This window comes from Bos grunniens, chromosome 9 (assembly GCF_055505025.1).
Source record: "Bos grunniens cultivar Pamir isolate PY7600 chromosome 9, Bosgru_T2T1.0, whole genome shotgun sequence".
NCBI lineage: Eukaryota > Metazoa > Chordata > Mammalia > Artiodactyla > Bovidae > Bos > Bos grunniens.
Genome location: NC_141173.1, coordinates 83,827,528 through 83,848,224, shown reverse-complemented (window position 1 = coordinate 83,848,224; position 20,697 = coordinate 83,827,528). Strand labels below are relative to the sequence as shown.

Here is a 20,697-nt window from a genome sequence, read left to right as displayed (position 1 = left end):
CCATGCATGCGCTGCTATACTTAGTGCCCCCAGCCCTGTAGCAGCCACCACCAACTCACGCCTCCCCCAGAGACTCCTGGACACTTGTGGGAAAGTCTGGGTCAGTCTCTTGCAGGGTCACTGCTCCTTTCTCCTGGATCCTGGTACAGAAGGTTCTGTTTGTGACTGCCAAGAGTCTGTTTCCCAGTCCTGTTCTGGGGGTCTATGGTGGGGTTAACAGTGACCTCCTCCAGGAGGGCTTATGCCATACCCAAGTTTGCTGCACCCAGAGCCCCTGCCCTTGTGGCAGTCCACTGCTGACCCGTACCTCCACAGGAGACACTCAGACACAGTTCTGTCTCAGTCTTTGTGGGGTCTCTGGGTCCTTGTGTGCTGGACCTCAGAGGCTTGTTTGAGCCCTCTGAGTCTTTCTGGTGGGTATCTGGTTTGATTCTAAATGTGATTTGCCATTAAGGAAATGCAAACTAAAATTATGATAAAATACTGTTACACACCTATTAGAATGGGTAAAATGAAAAAGGTTTAACCATACCAATGTTGGAGGTGATGTCAAAGAACTGGAACTTTATATATGGCTGCTGGGAATATAAATAGTACAAAAAGTTTAGAAAAAAAAATCGGTGCTTCCTTAAAATTTTAAACTCTTGGCCCCATGTGAACCCATGATTATACTCTCAGTTATTTAGCCAAATGAAATGAAAGCCATACAAAGACTTTTATAGGATCATTCCCAGGAACTTTGTTTGTAATAACCTCCAACCAAAAATAACCCAAATATCCATCATTAGGTAAATGCATAAACAAATTGTGGCATATCTATACAGTAGAATACTATTCAACACTAGAAAGAATGAACTTGATATATCCAACATAGGGCTTCCCAGATGGTGCTAGTGATAAAGAATCTTTCTGCCAATGCAGAAGACATCACAGAGGCAAGAGACGTGGGTTCCATCCTTAGGTCAGGGTCCCTTGGAGGAGGAAATGGCAACCCACTCCAGTATTCTTGCCTGAAAAATTCCTGGACAAGAGGAACCTGTTGGGCTACAGTCCCATGGAGTCACAAAGAGTTAGAGACAACTGAGCAACTGAGCACGTATCCAACATGCTCAGAAATGAGGCCAGACAGAAGAGTACGCAATGTATGACTGATTCCATTCGTAAAGAACTCCAGAAAATGGAAGTAAAACACAGATGAGTGATTCCCTGAGGCTGAGGAAGAACAGGAGGGAGAGATTACAAAGGAGAAATGAAGTTTTGGGGGATGAAGGATATGTTCACTATCTTGATTGTGGTGATGGTTCCATGGAGTTTACATATATCACAACTTATCAAATTGTGCATTTTAAATATGTACAGCTCAGTATATGTCAATATTACCTTAATAAAATAGTTTTTTAAAAAGAAGCAACTCCATTCCTGGGCATATACCCAGAGAAACCTTAATTTCAAAAAAATTATGCACCCTAGTGTTCACGGCTGCACTGTTTGCAATAGCCAGAACCTGGAAGGAACCTAAATGTCCATCAACAGAGGAGTGGATAAAGAAGATGTGGCACATATGTACAGTAGAATATCACTTAGCCATAAGAAGGAACAGAATTATGCCATTTGCAGAGACATGGACAGACCTAGAGACTGTCATACAGGGTGAAGTAAGGCAGAAAGAGGAAAGCAAATATCACATATTAAGGCAAATATCACATATATGTAGAATCTAGAGAAATGGTACAGATGAACCTATCTGGAAAGAAGAAATAAAGACAGACTTAGAGAACAAATGTATGGACACTAAGGGCAGAAAAGAGGGTGGGATGAATTGGCAGATTGGGATTGATGTATATACACTGTTGATATTATAAATAAAATGGATAACTAGTGAGACCTACTGTATAGCACAGGGAACTCTACTCAGTGCTCTGTGGTCACCTAAATGGGAAAGAACTCCCCAAAAGATGATATATGTAAACAAGTATCTAATTCAATTTGCTGTACCTCAGAAAGTAACACAGCATTGTAAATCAACTTTACTCCAATAATTAAAAAAAAAAGAATTGCTATTTATTCTTGTCCATTGGCTTTTAAACTGCTACATTTTTACTTTGGCTGTTTCATAAATTAGGGTAAACTACTGCTATGCTGACTCGATGAGGATATTTCTTGACTCTTAAATCTGACCTCTAGTCTCTTCCCAACTAATCTCATTAACTGGACAACAAATAACAAAAAAATGCAAGACAGAAGAGGGTAGTGTTCCCCAGTCATCCGTAATTATGAATTCTTTCCATTCCCATCAGGCATTGCTTCTGAGTTCAAGGACGGTAGTTTTAATCAGCCTGGGGTGAACTTATTCCAGGGAGGGACTTGTGGGGTGAGAGAGATAGGGAGGAATGGCGAGCAAGAGTATATTAAAGTCTTTGGAGGATGGGATGATGTATGTAGTTTAAAAACAAAGCAGAGCTATGTCCTATTTATGATTTTTGTTTTGATTCATGAGAGGAAGGTTTATAAAGATTGAGAAATGCTATTTTAGGATATTCCTATTACTTTTGAATTATTGGTTTTTAACTCTTTTAAGAGTTTTGAAAGCCATCCTATTACTTTTGAATTATTGGTTCTTAACTTTTAGAAGAGTTTTGAAAGCCAGAGCCTTTTTCCCCAGGAAAATGAACATGACTTGGTGTTTTGTAAAACTGTCAGGGTTCTACAGATGCAGCCCCAGCTGTTTGTGGATTCCAGGCTCAGAGCCTGTATCTTCAATCACCTTGTTTTCAAACGCCCTCAGGGCTGTTTCAGGGTACTGGGACTCTGGACACAATCTGTGCTCTAGGGTCTATTTTTTAAAATGAGTCTGACTGGTAAACTTGGGAACAATGAGACTCTACAGGTCCTGTAGCCTTTTGAAAGGAAGCAGGGAGTGAGTCCTGATGAAGAATTTTGATTTTATTTTCTGCTAGCTGTGTGATCATGGGCAAAGTATCAATATCAACATCTTGAATCTCACACGTCCTCACTTTTAAACGTGGGGATAATAATGTCTGTCCATGGGACTTCTCTGGCAGTCCAGTGGTTAAGAATCTGCCTTGCAATGCAGGAGGTGTGGTTCGACTCCTGGTCAGGGAACCAAGGTCACACAAGTCAGGGAGCAACTAAGCCCTTACACCACCACTAGAGTCCATGCAGAGCATGACACAACAAAGACTCTGAGTGTGGCAACTAAGACCTGACATAGCTAAATAAATAAATAATCCCTTGGAGAAGAAAATGGCAACCCACTCTAGTATTCTTGCCTGGGAAAGCCATTGCACAGAGGAGCCTGTTGGGCTACAGTCCATGGGGTTGCAAAGAGTTGGACGTGACTTAGCAACTAAACAACAGCAACAAATAAATCTTAAAAAAATAATGTCTGTCCAATCTACTTTACAATTGTCATATGAGGCTTGAATAAGACATTAAAATCTGGCTGTGTGCATGGAAAAACTATCAAATGTTAATAATTATTACTCTGCCTAAGAGAATGAAAGTGAAAGTGTTAGTCGCTCAGTCGTGTCCAACTCTTTGCGATCTCATGGACTGTATCCTGCAAGGTTGCTCTGTCCATGGAATTTTCCTGGCAAGAATACTAGAGTGGGTTGCCATTTACTTCTCCAGGGAATCTTCTGCCCCAGGAATCGAATCCAGGTCTCCTACATTGCAAGTGAATTCTTTACCGTCTGAGCCACTAGAGAAGCATAGGAGAATAGGGACTACAAAAATCAAAAGGGGCTTTTAAGTAATGCATTTGAATATATGCTTTTGAATGGGGACAAATGAAACTACTTTTACTTCTAGAATGATCAAGAAGCAAGAGTATGAGATTGCAAGAGTACCATGCAAATGTCACAGATGAGAATCATCTGTGAATCCCCATGTTTCATTTATTTCTTAGAACGAATTTGCCATTGCCACTACGGTCATGAGAATTCTCATTAAAAGCTTCTGTAAACTGCTACTCAGGACTGCCTGCTGCGGGTTCACGAGATCCCCTGTGTTGTCATGAGTGTTCTGTCCCTTCCGTAGTCGTGATGCACATCATCGTGGACTGCCAGATGCTATCATGGAAAAATTCTAGTACCAGTGAGGAATAAAACATGTCTGAAAAATTTATGGTTGCCTAACGATAGTTTTTTAAAATACCTGTCGAGGCTGTTATTACAAGAGTGAATGTTGACAACACCAACCTTGCAGGAGTCAGGATGGAGTCGGTGCTAACGTGCCATTTTGCCTTTTCTTCCTCAAAGTGTAAAGCTTTTAAAGAGGAGTAAATTTTCCTGAACAGCATTCCAGCAATTCGTATATCATTTGGTTTCAGAAACTCCATGCCTGTGGCTGCCTCCTCCCTCTTCATATTCCGTTGTATTGGCTGTGGTGACACCTCCAGTGCAGACTCATTTATAGTCTGGGCACCGGCAACCTCGAGCTGCTGGAACACCCCACGGGGAAGCAATTATTCCATCAGAGGCCTCTTATTGTCCTCATCTCGCCACTAATTTCTGCATGATTTAAATCTGCATTTGCCACCACCTATTATTTGCCTGGTGCTGACACCACAGGTGCCATGATCAGAGAGGGCCTGGCTGTCTCTCTTTTTCTCTCCTGCAGTGTCAGCTGGGTATTCTGACATTTGAAAAGAGAAAGCATGGAGGTGACTGTAATCTAGTTCTTGGCACGCCCTTAACAGAGCATGTGGCGCTGGATGAGAAATCGCAGGTCCCAGGCTTGTCTTCTGGTAAGTATAGATAATTTACTCAATCTTTTTGAGTCTCAGTTTCCCAATTCAGAGTCTGATGACAACATAATTCTTCAGCCCGTTAGAGAATCTTATGTCCTTTTCCTAGATATCATCTTACTTTTAGCCACTTGGGAGTATCTGAAATGCAGATTTTAATTAACATGATTTTAATTAACCTAAAATGACATCAGAGAAGGCAATGGCACCCCACTCCAGTACTCTTGCCTGGAAAATCCCATGGACAGAGGAGCCTGGTGGGCTGCTGTCCATGAGGTCACTAAGAGTCGGACACGACTGAGCGACTTCACTTTCACTTTTCACTTTCATGCATTGGAGAAGGAAAAGGCAACTCATTCCAGTGTTCTTGCCTGGAGAATCCCAGGGACGGGGGAGCCTGGTGGGCTGCCATCTATGGGGTCGCACAGAGTCGGACACAACTGAAGCGACTTAGCAGCAGCAGCAGCAGCAAAATGACATAATTATGTGACATCCTTCCCTCATCCTGTCAAATTCTTAATCTCTGAGTCTGAAGTGTGCTCATTGACTCAGTCGTGTCTCACTCTTTGCGATCCTATGGACTGTAGCCTGCCAGGCTCCTCTGTCCATGGAATTTTCCAGGCAAGAATATTGGAGTGGGTTGCCACTTCCTTCTCCAGGGAATCTTCCCAACCCAGGGATCGAACCTGGGTCACTTGTGTCTCCTGCATTGGCAGGTGGATTTGAGACACAAGTACAGATATTTACAGTAACAGCAAGTGTGAACAGCTGGGATTCACACCACTAAGCCCTCTAAACACCCAGCCTGGACACAGAGAAAGTCACATACTCAGGGCACTGCACAGAGACAGAAGGCCAGATGTCAGACTTTGAAGGAATGACTGCTGGGCCCCCTCTGGATCATAGAAACACCAGCTGTTCCTTGGCACGGCCCTGCTTTCAGGATTCAATGTCATGATGATGGGTCGGATCCTGGTACCTGCCTCACGCTTCCCATCGGTGTGCTTGGCTGGGGGAACAGGGTGTGGCAGACACAATTGGCACCCACCGAATTCCTACATTTATGCCGTGCTACATTTCCCAGGCTCTCAGTCATCCAAATTGGGGGCTTGTCAGTTGCAATTCCAATAATGAATTTGGAGCAGGTGTGTTGTTGCCACGTACAGACTGAAGCACTAAGAGCTAGCCTGCTTCCACCAAATTTCTGTTATCTGGCTTGGCAACATGTTCCAGGTTGGTGAGCTCTAAGAAGGAGCTGGCTGTCCAACCTGTGCTGGACTGGACTTGAGCAAGAAATAAACCTTTGTTGTTTTAAGGCATCCACATTTAAGGGCTTGTCTATTGCAGTAGTGAGTGTTAATTGTTCCATGGTAAAAGATATGAGAGTGAGAACCAGTATTTGAAAGTTACCTAGAAACAATTCCAGCTCTTAAGGAAGAGTATTCTCAGAGAACTTTACAAAAATATATTGGTCAAGAAAAAAAAAAAAATATTGACCCATCCAGTGAGATAGTGAGCTCTGGGGCACGACAGAGTTTAAGAAGAGCTTGTGGGCAAGGATGCTGTTAAGTAGCTTCTGGGCATCTTCCTCCCACTTCTAGTCCCCTATCAGGAGACTTGCTAAGATGCCGCCTGTGAAAGGCTACGTGAGTCTAAGACAGCATTAACTCATTAATGATGGGTTTGTTGAAAGTGTTCCGAGTGTTTGTCAAAGTGTCCCTTTGTCAAAGTCAACTCACTGTTCTGTGATTTTTAAGGAAGGAAAGACTTCAGACTCCACTTATTGGATGTTCACTGTCATTTTACAGGACTCCTAAAGCAGGATGACTTTGACATGCTGTAGGGCAGCAGGCACTTTTCTTTCCTAATTTACTAGATGTTTTCAGGACTTAGGCTACTCTTGCCTTTATGATTGTTGCCAGGCAACAGCCTAAAGCCCTTGGTCTAACACCACAGAGAAATTCATCTTTTAAAAGAGTCAAACTTTAGTAGTTTCTTTTGACCCCAGTGAAAAGTGAAAGATTGACTAGCATTTTGAAGGGTGGCCTGCAGTACCAGAATGTTCTTTGTTGTTTAGGGTGTTGTCAATGGCTTTTTGCTTTGCTAATCTCAGGCCCCATAAAAGCAGCTCACCTTCAATAACCTGGTTTATGCTTAGGATAAGAGGTAATATGGCAGCCAAGGCAATCACCACTCAGTAGACTGTGGTTCTCACCTTAAAAGAAGTATCAGAGGAAGGAGGGGAGTGAGAAATTGAAATTGGGACCTGCATATTAAGGTGGAAAAATTCAAGATAACAAGTTCAGTCAGTTCAGTTCAGTTCAGTCGCTCAGTCGTGTCCGACTCTTTGCGACCCCATGAATCACAGCACACCAGGCCTCCCTGTCCATCACCAACTCCCAGAGTTCACTCAGACTCACGTCCATTGAGTCAGTGATGCCATCCAGCCATCTCATCCTCTGTCGTCCCCTTCTCCTCCTGCCCCCAATCCCTCCCAGCATCAGAGTCTTTTCCAATGAGTCAACTCTTCGCATGAGGTGGCCTAAGTACTGGAGTTTCAGCTTTAGCATCATTCCTTCCAAAGCAATCCCAGGGCTGATCTCCTTCAGAATGGACTGGTTGGATCTCCTTGCAGTCCAAGGGACTCTCAAGAGTCTTCTCCAACACCACAGTTCAAAAGCATCAATTCTTCAGCGCTCAGCCTTCTTCATAATCCAACTCTCACATCAATCTCACATTAGTCATGTGCAAACACAGCCTTATCTTCTTATGAACTGGCACCAACAACACAGGGACTGTCCTGAGGGCTGTTTAGAGTTTCTATTTTAAACCAAAACAATTTTTTTCAGAAAGGAATAAAAGATAAGGAGCTTAGAGCTCTTCTAAGTTCCCAATGTTCTAATTTTCAGAGTTTGCTTACTCCTGGCAGACAAAGTCATGCCAATGCAGGACTAACACTCAAGTCCCCAACTTTCCAATCATTGCCTTTTGTATCTGCACCTCTGATACATTCCTTGGAGATGTACTATGCAGTTAAGTTTTGGTAGAACTTAACCACCTAAAAAAAGAAGGCCTCAGATTGTAGAGTTTCTATGGCCATCATTCATTCATTCATTGTTTCTGATTTCAATGAGCATTCATGCTTACATAAAATGTATTCCCTGACATTGACTTAAAGGAGAGATGTGCATATTTCTTGGAGAAGGCAATGGCAACCCACTCCATTGTTTTTGCCTGGAGAATCCCAGGGACGGGGGAGCCTGGTGGGCTGCTGTCTATGGGGTCGCACAGAGTCAGACATGACTGAAGCGACTTAGCAGCAGTGCATATTTTTGCTTATTAAGCATTATTAAGTGTTGCCAGGGTTTGAGTCTTAAGCAGTTATAATCCGCAATGTGCCCCCCAGTCCTGATTTCTGTTTCCTGGGGTATAATGGTTAATACTTTGGCCACCTGATGTGAAGAGCCAACTTACTGGAAAAGACTCAGATGCTGGGAAAGATTGAGGGCAGGAGGATAAGAGGGTAACAGAGGATGAGATGTTTGGATAGCATCATTGACTCAATGGCCATGAGTTTAAGCAAACTCCAGGAGATGGTGAAGGACAGGGAAGCCTGGTGTGCTGTAGTCCATGGGATCGCAAAGAGTCAGACACGGCTGAGCAACTGAACAGCAGCAACAATGGTTAATGCCTGTCTCTCTGCCTCATGAGAAGAGAGGATACAGTTCACCTCTTCTGATTTTCCAGAACTCGTCAAGGACAAGACAGAAAGCCCTTTCAGGACCAATCAGACAGGTTGATATCCATCCTTCTTTCAGGACTATGTGGATCCCACGGGGCCCACCTCTTTCCAGGAAAAGCAATGCTTTCCTGCTCACCCTTGGCCTTCCCTTCCTGGGTCCCTGGGCTTTAGTCAGGCCCTGAGAACAAACATGCATTCTCTCATGATCAAGGCCCCTGCAGCTGCCCTGCTTGGGAAGGGGGGTTGGGGCTGCAAAGGCAGGAGCTAGGTACATGTTCTAGGATCATGTTTGTCCAGGAGTTCTAATTTGAATCTGAAGTTTATAGCGTGTTGGTTTTTTTTCTTCCCTAGACATCTCCTCCCCTCTGCTTCATAAATAGCCACCTCCTCTGGGCTTATAAATTACGTTGCAACTGCTTGGGAGCTCTGTTTTGACCTCTTATTTGCATCACCACATAAAGTCATGTTGCCATGAGCACCGCTTGTTAGTGCCATGTGTTGGGAATGAGACACACTGGAAGCAGAATCAAACAGCAGGTGAGTCAAAGCACAGTGCACCATGCCTTTGAGGATCATAAAATGGGCATTGCACTACAAAAGGTGGCCAACCTGAGGATGCCAAGCTGAGTAAGAGGACATACTCCATGGGTCCTATGCGTTGGAGGCCAAGGCTGGAGGCAAGACCCAGTCAGACAGAAGGCTTGAGGGCAAACAGGGAAATCAAAGTGCAGACCAGTCAGAGAGGGAAGCTGAGCATAGGTCCCCTGTAAGCTGAGAGCTGTGACACTCTAACACAGTCTTCACCATATAGCCCTCTCCATAGACAGAGCACTGCCCACAGACAGAGGATGAGGTTGAAAGCTGCCTGACGCCTGTATTACAGTAGCAGGGCTGGTATGAGCCCTTCCTTTGGCATAAACATAGAAATAAGCTTCAGGCAAATTGAAAGGCCTGCAGATTAGCTGGGTGGCCTTCCTTGTAAATGTAAGCCCTGGACCTGAAGTGACTTTGTTACCTACGTGTCCACTATAAGACTTCCCACCCCTACCCCTAAATACACATATGTGCATAGTATGTGTGTGAATATATGCACATGTGTGTACATACATGTGTATATGTATGTGTATATACTATATGGTTTATATACATGAGTAATGAACATGAAATATTATATACATGATGTATGTGTCCATCCATACATATACACACTCAAAACTGAATTTTTTAAGACTCTTGTACCCTTGCCAAAGCTCCATTGATTTCCTCCTTCCTCAGGCTAGCACCCCTCCCTGTGCCCCACCACATTAGCCCCATTAGTTGCTATTTCTCGGTCATGGCTCCATGCTGTGCCTTGGGCAGCACCATAGGCTTCAAACCTTTTCAAATGCTTTCAGCTCCTCAGAACTGACTTGTTCAGTGTTCCATTTCCTAAGAACCTTTTTGGTGGGATGGGTTCTAATCTAATAAGCTGGCTCCATTAGCTGGTCATTAATGACAGTGTGTTATACTGTTTGGAGAGCATATTTGCATATTAACCTGTCCTGAGTTTTATCGCAAATGGTCTGCTGCCTGGGCCTGAATGAGAGCCAGGTAAGTGGTGCCTCAGATGCAAAATTCAAGGAGGTGTTCACACGACACTGAGAGTAAGCACCCTAGATTTATCACCTGAGGAGCTTCTCTTGCCTCCCCTGAGTTCAGGCCCTAACTGCCAGGTGATAGGAAGGTAAAGCTTTGTGATGAGCAAGAAGAGAGAAACTCCTTGTCTCCAAAATCACATTCCGTAGCTATCTGCTTGCTCTAAGTATTAACTTGGGGACGCCTCAGTCTTAAATTCATTTGCTAAGTCAAAATGTAAAATATCACATATGTTAATTTGCAAGATATTTCTTTTTAAAAAATTCTGTATATTTATTTTTGGCTGCTCTGAGTCTTTGGTTGTTATGTGTGAGCTATTCTTCATTGCAGTGCACGGGTTTCTCACTGTGATGACTTCTCTAGTTGCGGAGCACAGGCTCTAGGGCACAAGCTTCAGTCCTTGTGGCAGAGAAGCTTAGCTGCCCCGCAGCATGTGGAGTCTTCCCGGCCAGGTATCAATCCTGCGTCCTCTCCATTGTCAGGAAGATTCTTAACCACTGGACCACCAGGGAAGTTCCAAGATATATCTTAGTGCATAACAGTTTACAAACAGCAAAAAAGAAAAGAAAAAAGGTTCTGGGTAATAGCAACCGAAAAAAGTTGGGCACACAATAATACTGATTTGGCACTGATTTCATTTTATTTTTGTAGAATGTCACTTCTGAAATAGTATGATATTAAAAGGATAAATTTAAGATATAAAATTAGATGATCAAAAACATAAATCTTGTGAAGTCAAAGGCACAAGTATATTTCTCAAATAGATGAACTACTTTAAAGAGAAAATTCTCAACATTCCCAGGGATCCACATCACCATGGGCACATTCCACCCCACTGAGGTCCTGTGCATTTCCAGGTCCTAATGACGAACGTAATACTAACATTTGGTGACTTCCTGTCACCTTGCCTACATCAGGAGTGCAAAGGCAATGTGGTGATAATTAGGAATATGGAGTGCAATCATTTCAGAGGTTCCAGAAATCACTCTGGTCATTAACAAAATGAATAAGAAACTATTACATTACACTCTTATTAAAGGGATGGTCATTTTGAGCAATAATTGCTTTTGAAAACAAATGGGCAGTTATTTTAAATCTATTGCTAAAGCTAACTTTCTTAGCTAAAAATAAGTGATGTGAGCTTTGATGCAGGGATTCCTCATAAAGAAGCAACAATTTGCAGCCAATTAGCCAACCATGGGCTTCCTATGTGGTGCTAGTGGTAAAGAACCCACTTGCCAATGCAGGGGATGTAAGAGATACAGATTCGATCCCTGGGTCAGGAAGATCTCCTGGAGGAGGGCATGGCAACCGACTCCAGTATTCTTGCCTGGAGACTCCCATGGACAGAGGAGCCTGGTGGGCTATATAGTCCATGGGGTTGCACAGAGTCAAACATGACTGAAGTGACTTAGCATGAGCAAAGCAAGCCACCTGTGCTATTTCCCCCCTGGGAGCCCAGGGTGCAATGGCTGCAAATAGGAGCCTTTTCGGTAGTGTATACAGCCTGTTGCCTGCATGAGTTGCCCTAAGGAACTTGAATACGACCCTTTACAGTGGACATGCAGACATGACTGGCATGCTGTCTGCAATCTAAGCTCCAGACAGGTATGTGCAGTGCCTTTGGAAAGCCCCAGGGCAGTGGCCAGGGTCCACACTGGTTAAGTCATAATGTTCATCTGCATCAAGCTGCAGAACAAGGAGCATGTGACTGAGATCCTCCGCAGGGTCAAGTTCACATTCTCTGGCAGCCAGAAGCTCCACATCTCCAAGAAGGGATTAAATTTTCTAAATTTAATGCAGATGAATTTGAAAACATGGTGGCAGAAAAGTGGTTCATCTCAGATGGCTGTGGGGTCAAATATACCCCTATTCCTGGCCCTCTGGCAAAATGGTGGGCCTTGCACCCACGAGAACCTTGGCACTGTCCCCTCTGTACTCATGTCCATAATAAATCCTACTTTCTTGTCAGAAAAAAAAGAGCCAAGGTAGGTGATTTCCCCCAGCAGGTACATAATGATGAGTTTCCAGCTTCAGAATCTTCCTTTTGTTCCATGTCCAGTTCTAACTCTTGCTTCTTGACCTCCCATTATTCTTGCTTTAAATTTAAGCTCTTGGCAGGATTTGGCCTCCCTAATACCAGACCACCTGACCTGCCTCTTGAGAAATCTGTATGCAGGTCAGGAAGCAACAGTTAGAACTGGACATGGAACAACAGACTGGTTCCAAATTTGGAAAGGAATATGTCAAGGCTACATATTGTCACCCTGCTTATTTAACTTATATGCAGAGTACATCATGAGAAACACTGGGCTGGAGGAAGCACAAGCTGGAATCAAGATTGCCGGGAGAAATATCAATAACCTCAGATATGCAGATGATACCACCCTTATGGCAGAAAGTGAAGAACTAAAGAGCCTCTTGATGAAAGTGAAAGAGGAGAGTGAAAAAGTTGGCTTAAAGCTCAACATTCAGAAAACGAAGATCATGGCATCTAGTCCCATCACTTCATGGGAAATAGATGGGGAAACAGTGGAAACAGTGTCAGACTTTATTTTTTGGGGCTCCAAAATCACTGCAGATGGTGATTGCAGCCATGAAGTTAAAAGACGCTTACTCCTTGGAAGGAAAGTTATGACCAACCTAGATAGCATATTCAAAAGCAGAGACATTACTTTGCCAACAAAGGTCCGTCTAGTCAAGGTTATGGTTTTTCCAGTGGTCATGTATGGATGTGAGAGTTGGACTGTGAAGAAGGCTGAGTGCCAAAGAATTGATGCTTTTGAACTGTGGTGTTGGAGAAGACTCTTGAGAGTCCCTTGGACTGCAAGGAGATCCAACCAGTCCATTCTGAAGGAGATCAGCCCTGGGATTGCTTTGGAAGGAATGATGCTAAAGCTGAAACTCCAGGACTTTGGCCACCTCATGCGAAGAGTTGACTCATTGGCAAAGACTCTGATGCTGGGAGGGATTGGGGGCAGGAGGAGAAGGGGAGGAAAGAGGATGAGATGGCTGAATGGCATCACTGACTTGATGGATGTGAGTCTGAGTAAGCTCTGGGAGTTGGTGGTGGACAAGGAGGCCTGGCGTGCTGTGATTCATGGGGTCACATAGAGTCGGACACGACTGAGCGACTGAACTGAACTGAACTGAGTGTCTGTGTGGCTTCATCAATCTCCATTTAAAATCCACTTTTGAAGGGGGGCTTGGCCTTACCCTCCATGGTGCAACCCCAAGACACTTCCTCAGAGAAGCCTTCTCTAGCAATCATCCTAAGATGACTTCATCATGATTCTCTATCTTATCACATTTTCAATGATTTAGTCCTCAGAAAAGTCTTTACTGCTTTCTGTTGTCTGCAAAACTAGTAAAACAGCAGTAGCAGTAATCTGACATTCAACACCTTCTACAAACTGACCATTGTGTCTCTACACATGTCTACCCTGCTCTTTGAGCTCCCAACTAACTAGTCTTTGCAGATCCTGACTAAGGTATAACTGTTCCCGTTCTACCTTCTTTCTTATTGCAATTCTACTCACTTAGAAAGCCCTGACTCCTCTACTTGTTCAAGACTGATCCATCCACCAAGTCTCAGATTTAGGACTATTTCTTCCATGAACCCTGCTAAATAGTTTTAGAGCTCAATGATGACTGCCACTTCTCAACTCTTGTAGAAATATTTGCTAGCATGCTTTCTCCTTATACATTCCTTCATTCATTTCAAATAGGTAGCCAGACCCTCAGGAATTTTGCCTCGTGAGAAGTCGACAGCTTTTCCTGTGTTTTGTAAGAACGTAATCCATTGAGTTGATGATATTAGTGCCCTGGAGTAGCAGTAGAGAGAGGAGATTGTCTTTGAGAGGAAGCTAGGTGAGTGTCCTCTGATATAGGACAGGATGGAGGGAGTACTGAGGCTCACAACAGAGTGGAAGACTGGGTAGCAGTTCTAAGGCAACATCCCAGGGGCAGGGGCAAACTGATAGGACTTAGCTGTAGTTATGCCAAGGGAGGCAGCACCCAAGATGCCAGAATTCAGCCTCTGCAAGAACTGTCAAGTCCTACGCAGAGCTTCAAAGTGGCAAAAGTGTCAACGAGTCCTTGATCCTGAAGAAATCATGCAGACCAAACAATGGTATCTCAAAATAATTCATCTGAGCAGGTGACCAGTGAACTACGCAGACCTGGATGCTGCATTAACTCAGGGAGCCCTTGGCATTGACTCAAGTTGAATTTCCTTTCAGTCTGGGCCAGAATAAGGTTGATCTAGGAAAGAAACATATGTGCTGTTCTTGCACACCTATTATTTTATACTAGCTACTCTAGTGATTTATTTAACTTATTAAATTAGCATGATATCTATCACTGATATTCATCCTCCTTTGTATTTGCATTATATCACCCAAGCTATGTCAGAAGCTCCTGGAGGACTGGATCATTTCAGACTCTAGTAGAATTTGCTGCATGTAAATAACAACCAGGTTTCTGTGACAGGAAGGCTAGGGATACTGTCTGGAGGACAGACTTTAGTTTCTTGGTAATAATTTCCTCATAAATAGTCCAAGTGCTGAGAAGTAGTTCACATGCATTCAGTAACCCATCAGATATTATAGAAATAAGAGGAGACATGTGAGTCAGAGAGCAGGAGGAAAAACAAACAGATAGTTGTTAGGGCTGGCCTGACTCATGGCTATCATTTATAATAATAGCTCCTATTTGTGTGTCCTTACTGAGATGGGCTCTGCTGAATCTTCCCTTGCTTTGTTTCAGAGTTGTATGTCAGTAAAATGAGAAATCCCACTTCGAAATCAAATCTACAAATGCTCATTAATAAAAAAAGAAAAGCAGAAGACAAAGCTGAATACAAGATATTACCCTAATTTTACCATTTGTATGACCAACCTAGACAGCATATTAAAAAGCAGAGACAGTACTTTGCTGACAAAAGTCCATTTAGTCAAAGCTAAGGTTTTTCCAATTGTCATATATGGAAGTGAGAGTTGGACTATACAGATAGCTGAGCACCGAAAAATTGATGCTTTTGAACTGTGATGATGGAGAAGACTCTTAAGAGTCCCTTGGCCTGGAAGGAGATCAAACCAGTCAATCCTAAAGGAAATTAATCTTGAATATTCATTGGAAGGGATGATGCTGAAGCTGAGGCTCTAATACTTCGGCCACCTGATGGGAAGAACAGATTCATTGGAAAAGACCCTGATTCTGGGAAAGATTGAAGGCAGGAGGAGAGGGGGACTACAGAGGATGAGATGGTTGGATGGCATCACTGACTAAATGAACATAAATTTGAGCAAGCTCCGGGAGTTGGTGATGGACAGGGAAGCCTGGTATGCTGCAGTCCATGGGCTCGCAAAGAGTCAGACACAGCTGAGTGACTGAACTGAACTTAACTGAATATCTATGTGCATGTGTGCCTGCGTTCTCAGACATGTCTGACTCTTTTGTGACCTAAGGACTGTAGCCCGTCAGACTTCTCTGTCCATGGAATTTTCCAGGGAAGAATATTGAAATGGGTTGTCATTTTGAGAGAGTCAATTCCTAGGCAGATTGATAAGAAGGCCGGGGGTCCCAAAGGAGAGAGGGGTATGGGGTTCTCAAGGAGGAGGAAAGGACAAACTTTTTCTCCTCTACATTCCTTAGGATTATATAACAATAATGTATCCTGCTTGAGGACAGTTTCTCCTTCCTGAAAGCCTTCTGGCTAATCCTGTTATCTTAAAATGTAAATTATGGAAGTGGGTCTAGTAAGATCTTTACAACCTCCAGACATTCTTTTGATACATTGTAATAACTAATTAAAAAATATATAACTCCCTTGCTAACACTAGCAAAAGGGGCACTTTTTCTGCCCCCTTCTGATGTCTATGTCAGCTTTCTCTATCTCTTTTATACTTTAATAAAACTTTATTACACAACAGATCTGAGCAATCAAGCTTCGTCTCTGGCCCCAGATTGAATTCTCCTTCGGAGGCCAAGAATCCCGGCATCTTTCGTGGTTCAGCAACATTTCGATTTCCTATTCCATTGTGTACCTACAGTTCAGTTCAGTTCAGTCGCTCAGTCATGTCTGACTCTTTGCGACCCCATGAATCGCAGCACGCCAGGCCTCCCTGTCCATCACCAACTCCTGGAGTTCACTCAGACTCACGTCCATTGAGTCAGTGATGCCATCCAACCATCTCATCCTCTGTCGTCCCCTTCTCCTCCTGCCCCCAATCCCTCCCAGCATCAGAGTCTTTGCCAATGAGTCAACTCTTCGCATGAGGTGGCCAAAGTACTGGAGTTTCAACTTTAGCGTCATTCCTTCCAAAGAAATCCCAGGGCTGATCTTCAGAATGGACTGGTTGGATCTCCTTGCAGTCCAAGGGACTCTCAAGAGTCTTCTCCAACGCCACAGTTCAGAAGCATCAATTCTTCGGTGCTCAGCTTTCTTCACAGTCCAACTCTTACATCCATACCTGACCACAGGAAAAACCATAGCCTTGACTAGACGAACCTTTGTTGGCAAAGTAATGTCTCTGCTTTTGAATATGCTATCTACATATGTATGTATTTGGAGAATACACACATATGCAAATTTTTTTTGATGCGCATGTAAGTACATCTATATCTGTAACTATCCCCATAAATGTAGTCTAGTTATCTCTGGATGGTGAGATTTTTCTATATTTTCTAAAATTTCCACAATGAATATACATTTTTTAATAATCATAAAAGCAGGAAATGGTTCAGTTATTTATAAGGCAAATGGATAGAGAGGCAAGATGCATTCTTTTTTGACCAATACTTTATTTATAACCAAATTAGCACAGTATTTATCCACAGTATGACATGGAACTGAGAAAAAGAAGAATCACAATAATTATACACATTCAATTATTATCATACCATGATCTGTATTCCTCAGAATATTTGTAGTGAAAGATGTTTCTGAGTTGTGTTACTGACATTTGGAAATCAATAACTATTGTTCAGAAGGTATAGCAGTTTGTTTATATCTCTGTAACTAATATGTGAAAGAAAATTCAAAGTGTTTTAAAATGAAAACTATGGTTGAGGAATTTGACAAAGCTAACTTTTCAAACTGTATGATCTTGGAGCTGAGCCAGCAATAACAGTGGAGTCAGTGGTGGAGCTTCCCCATGCCTTTTGCTGTCACATCTGGTCACCACTTCCATCTGTCCATGCCCTTGAGAGAAAGTGAACGAACATTCAGTCAGCATTTCTCAAGGGCAGGCAGGAGACTTATGTGGCCCAGAGTCCATGTAAGCATTGCACGAAGGGGAGCCTGTTCCAGGGCCTGAAAGGAGGCTCTTGTCTAACACTCAGAAATGAATCACCAGAGGAGATGTACATGCTGACAAAGCAAGAGACTTTATTGGGAAGGGGTGCCTGCGTGGAGAGCAGTAGGGTAAGGAACCCGGGAGAAGTGCTCTGCTATATGGCTTGCAGTCCCTGGTTTTACGATAATGGGGTTAGTTTCTGGGTTGTCTCTGGCCAATCATTCTGACTCAGGTCCTTCCTGGTGGCGCATTCATTGCTCAGCCAGGATGGATGCCAATGAGAAGGATTCTGGGAGGTGGGAGGACATGTGACATCTCCTTTTGACTTTTCCCAAACTCTTCTGGTTAGTTCTGTGTTCCAAACTAACAGAACTCTTCTGTTAGTTCTGTGTTCCTTACCAGGACCTCCTGGCACAAAATAACACACACATGGCTGCTATGGTGCCTGGCCAGGGTGGGCAGTTTCAGTAGCTGTGTTTCCCCTAACATAAGTGCTTGAGCATCACATGGACAAGAACCAGTGGATGTTTCTGATCTATCAAGTGTTCTTTTAAAAAACTGTTTAAATAGTAAATACAATGAGAAACTTTCACTTAAAAATACTAGATTTCCAGTTTCTATTGAATTTTACTCAGTTGGTCCATGTTAGTTGCTCAGTCATGCCTGACTCTTTGCGACACCGTGGACTGTAGCTTGCCAGACTCCTCTGTCCATGGAATTCTCCAGGCAAGAATACTGGAGTGGGTAACCATTTCCTTCTCCAGAGAATCTTCCCAACCCAGGTATGGAAACTGGGTCTCCTGCACTGCAGGCAGATTCTTTACAGTCTGAGCCCCCATTGAAGCCCTGTTGAATTCTAAAAGTTTGGTAAAACCAGGCTCTTCTGTAAGGCATCACAAAAGCCAAGTATCACAGTCTCCAACTGCCTTGTTTCACACAATTCATTTACCTGCCTGGATCCTGCAGGCATTTAATTTTCAACCTATAAAAGCCTCCTCGGAGAAGGCAATAGCAACCCACTCCAGTACTCTTGCCTGGAAAATCCTATGGATGGAGGGGCCTGGTGGGCTGCAGTCTATGGGGTCGTGAAGAGTCAGACACGACTAAGCGACTTCACTTTCACTTTTCACTTTCATGCATTGGAGAAGGAAATGGCAACCCATTCCAGTGTTCTTGCCTGGAGAATCCCAGGGACGGGGGAGCCTGGTGAGCTGCCGTCTATGGGGTTGCACAGAGCCGGACACGACTGAAGCAAATTAGCAGCAGTAGCAGCATAAAAGCCTCCTAAACCGAAGACACTAGAGTTTGGACTTTGTTTTAGAATAAACATCAGACAACTTCTAATATCAGAATTGCTAAAAAGTCAGCAGTATCTCAACTGTAATTGTGACATCCATATGCTCAGAAAATTGAAAGTTTTTGCTGAACTCATTTGGCAGCTGGGCTTCCCTTGTGGCTCAGCTGGTAAAAGAATCCACCTGCAATGAGGGAGACCTGGGTTTGATCCCTGGGTTGGGAAGATCCCCTGGAGAAGGGAAAGGCTACCCACTCCAGTATTCTGGCCTAGAGAATTCCATGGACTGTATAGTCCATGGATTTTAAAGAGCTGGACATGATTGAGCAACTTTCACTTCACTTCCCTTCATTTGGCAGCTAAATTTTCTTTGAACTGATGTTAACTTTTTACAGCAGTTATAAGACATTTTGGTTTAGTCTTGGGAGTTTCATTCTTGAAAATTATCATGGACCCCAAAGTTCATTTGCTGATATGAGGTGTATCTATCCAGTTACCACATTAGAAATTAAAATGGAAAGTTAAAAAGTATTACTTTGTATTTATTTAAAAATAACAAGTTCATTACATATTAGCATAAGTGATAGTTTATGAAAATTTCTACATTTTTCCAAACCACATTTTAGTAAGAAGAGTGGAATTATTTAATATTCTTTCAAATCTCTTTTCACTCTTGCTTAATAGAGACAGCCAGATTCTCATTTCTGCTTCTACATTTAATTTACCTTACTATCACACAGCATGCAGCCCCTTGATATCTTCGCTATACATTCGTAAGAGATTAAGAGTGAAAAAGGTAAATTATTTTTATAAAAATAATTTTGACTTCATGAAGATTCCCAAGGATCCATAAATGATACTTTGACAGTGGCTGGATTATTATAATCTCTATCTCATTTAATATTAATATTCATGTGTTTCACTAGAGAAATGCTATGTTTGATTAATGGTGATACTGCAAACTTTGAGACATGTGGGGAAATGACATATAATACAGTGTCTGTACTGTATAAACTTTGTAAACTATGAAACATTTCAAATTCCACCCAAAATTCTGTCCTTAAATTAAAAAAAGAATAACTTTATTAAAATTTATTCTTGGTTATGCTGGGTCTTCCTTGCTGCATGGACTTTTCTCTAGTTGCAGAAAGTGGGGGCTATTCTCCTGTTGCAGAGCACAGGCTCTAAAGCACAAGGGCTTGAGTAGTTATGGCTCTTGGGCTCTAGAGCACAGGCTCAATAGTGGCGGTACGTGGACTTATTTGTTCCACAGCATGTTGGCTCTTCCTGGATCAAGGATTGAACCCATGTCTCCTGCATTGGCAGGCTGATTCTTTACCACTAAGCCACCAGGGAAACCCTGTCCTTAAGTTTTGGGGATAAGCAATTATATACTTTGTAGTACTTGAATGTGCTTTCTTAAATAAGCTAGTTTCATCTTAATGATCAAAACTGAAAAAATAAACATAAGAAAAGCTCAGCGTAACACAAAGGAAGATGTGATTCAGAGAGTTAAAAAAAAACTTGGAGCATCTGGAGATATAGCATGACTGAGATGCTGCTTTTTGATACATCTTGTTATCCACCCAACAAGTAGTTATTGATCATTCACCATGAGCACCTATTATAGTTTTAGCTCTAAATCACTGAAGTTACTTGAAGCTGGTAAAAAAAATCACACAGTTACTTGATAGAATTTTCAACAAGAAAGACTGATAAATTGGTATTTAATTTTATGGCATAGCATAATTTAGATGTTGATTTGGATTTTTGCTGGAATTGATAAGCTATGACCTGTGGCCCAAAACCTGCCCTCCATCCTTTGTAAATACACAGCCATGTCTTTTCATTTATGTACTATTCATGGCTGCTTTTGTGCTAAAGGTAGAGTTGAGTCTGAATATCTTGCAAAGCCTAATATGTGCTATTTGGCCCTTTACAGAAAAAGTTTACCCAATCC

The 20,697-nt window shown here is 42.7% G+C and overlaps 1 long non-coding RNA gene and 1 other non-coding gene across 2 annotated transcripts; both read left to right on the top strand.

Moving 5' to 3' along the window:
* The first annotated feature begins 3,899 nt into the window (after positions 1-3,899).
* Positions 3,900-14,288, top strand: LOC147366264 (uncharacterized). The gene is made up of 3 exons (XR_015132451.1): positions 3,900-4,768; positions 8,862-9,047; positions 12,436-14,288. It is a non-coding gene; the product is annotated as an uncharacterized LOC147366264 (long non-coding RNA).
* LOC147366265 (small nucleolar RNA SNORA70) lies at positions 11,562-11,694 on the top strand. Its single transcript, XR_015133502.1, has one exon. It is a non-coding gene; the product is annotated as a small nucleolar RNA SNORA70 (small nucleolar RNA).
* Positions 14,289-20,697: the final 6,409 nt, after the last annotated feature.